Below are 2,332 nucleotides of genomic sequence, written 5' to 3'. Positions count from 1 at the left end.
ATTTATATAACGCCAATGTATTACACAAATGTGATAAAACAAAGGAAAAATCTCACTGCTACAACAAACATTTATTGTCAAAATCAAGTGGAAAGGGCCAAAAAAATGTGAACCTCATTTTAAAACACTGGACTACCAGGTTTTTCCAAAATTTAAATTCCTTAAAAGCTATGAAAATATGTGTATGTAATGTGGACGCTTGGTAAACTCACAAGAGTTCTAAAGTACTATTACTGAATATTAAATGCTACTTACCAATTTACACATTGGGAACTAACAGCATTCAATGGGCCGAGTTGCTGTTTTTGATCTGCAGCCTCTTTCCAATAATTCTTTAAATATAATAAATGTTTTTTAATGCTCTCTGTAGGCTAGATGAATGGCTTCTTTCTGAGTGATAACAGAGGTGCAACATTTCCCGAAGCAAATGGAGTGTATTTTTAAAAGCAAATGTAACCTTATAATCATTATAACAGTCTCCTTTATATACCAGGAATGTAAAACCTTCGGTGGGAGATCGAAAATAGGGCACAATCTGCACCTGTAGAATTATTTATGTGTAGAAAAGGATGGATCCGTACCGAAGATTAAATTGGGGTTTAGCTGTCTGTATTCATGCCAGCTATATATATAGAAAGGCAAGCTAACAATGTGAATAAGCATTCCAGTCTGAACGGTATGCAAATTCTCCACTATACCAGTAGTGTGACAAGGTGAGGGTCTACGTACATCATCAATTAAGAATATTGAAAGGAAGCTGGGGGTATAAGTGGGCATACAAATACAGAAAGCCTATAGAGATAGGCAGTAAAATGGGGTGTCTGAATTACCGCTTCTTGCCCAGTTCTCCCTAACACTAAGGACAAAAGAAGTGAATAAAGCCAGTTTACAAAAACCCAAATGAAGGTCAGAGCATATGTCGGCACTGATTCTGCAGCCTTTATTCTTCCATAAGCTGGCTCCCTCTTCACTAAGGGGTCCTGGAAATTCAGGAGATGCAAACAGATGCACTGTGTAATCCTTTGTATGGGCCCTGAAAGCTAAAATCTAATATAAAAAATCCACTATGTAGTTTAATTAATTAAATGTATTTTAGATACAGCTAAAAAAAACCTGCTCAGCTGAACTTAGATGGGGGGAGGGTTACACTAATGATCTGTCTTTGCTTTAGTGCGGAGTAACTGCTTTAGAACTTACTGACAAGCAAGTGAGGACCTTGAAGGTGTCCTGCTCCTCCAAGGTGGGTTCTATACCAGGGCATGTTCTTCTTCTTCCAGTACCACAATACTCTGTTGACCTTGGCTTGTTTCACAGTACTTTTTTATTACATTCTATCAGACTCCTTATGTTCCCAATTTCTTATTCTAATCTTTCTAATATCCACTAGTACAGCATTTTGAAATCTTTTTAACTTGGGGGAACCCTTGAAATAAGTTTCAGGTCTTCAGGAACCCCTGTTATAGTTACTATATCCACAGCTCACAGTATATTAGTGTGGTGGTCATTAGGAAGAACACTGGCTAGTGGGAAGAATGCCCTTCTTACAGATAGCCAAAAAGATTATTGATATTGTCTAAACTGAACAGAGAATCCCAAATTTCCGATTGCTCAAGGAACCCCTAGCTACCGCTTGAGGAACCCTGGGGTTCAACAGAATCCTGGTTAAGAAACACTGTTCCATATCATACATCCAACTCTTTCTGGGGCTTCCTCCAAGGCTGGAGAGAATACACTTTTATCAGTGAAGCTGGGTGATCCAGCAAACCTAAAACGGATCTGGTTCAGGATTGAAAACATTTGCTAACAAATAGCTAATGACTTTTAGGAAATCCATTCCTGGGTTTGCTGGATTACCCAGCTTCACTGATGAAAGTGTATTCTCTCCAGCCTTGGAGAGCTTTAATAAATCAGGTGGCTTTTACTCCCTTTAATAAATCAGGGCCTCTCTGACCCTCTTGTCTCCACTGTACTATTCGTTTTGCTGCTCTTCTTTTATCCATTTTCTCCAAGTGCTCAGTTCACACTATTCATGCATTTACGAACATGGCTATGTCTGCATCATCTAATAATTGTTCTTTTTTCGTGGTTCATACCTAGTCTCCACATTCTGTTTTAGTCTGTGTTACTTGGCCATTATGTAGTTTTAGGAGAGGTCATAAGGTGTGCATGACCTGGATATGATGGTAAATGGGGTTTTTGAATCTAAGGACTGAGATTTACAAATACTCAAGAAGCTGAAGCATTTACCATATATTTTAATCTTTACATATTCACCTCTCTTCTTGAAATATAGCAACAACCAGGGAAAGGACAAGATGGTTCACACTTTTCA

At 38.3% G+C, this 2,332-nt stretch overlaps 1 protein-coding gene across 4 annotated transcripts in view; it reads right to left on the bottom strand.

Annotated features, from left to right (window-relative positions):
* The window catches only part of DCLK1 (doublecortin like kinase 1), a 208,796-nt gene that overhangs the window by 195,929 nt on the left and 10,535 nt on the right, over nucleotides 1-2,332 (bottom strand). The gene's annotated exons all lie outside the window — the stretch shown is intronic.

This window comes from Pyxicephalus adspersus, chromosome 1 (genome assembly GCF_032062135.1).
Source record: "Pyxicephalus adspersus chromosome 1, UCB_Pads_2.0, whole genome shotgun sequence".
Taxonomy (NCBI): Eukaryota; Metazoa; Chordata; class Amphibia; order Anura; family Pyxicephalidae; genus Pyxicephalus; species Pyxicephalus adspersus.
Note: the sequence above shows the minus strand (reverse complement) of the source record. Positions and strands in the feature narration are given on the sequence as shown.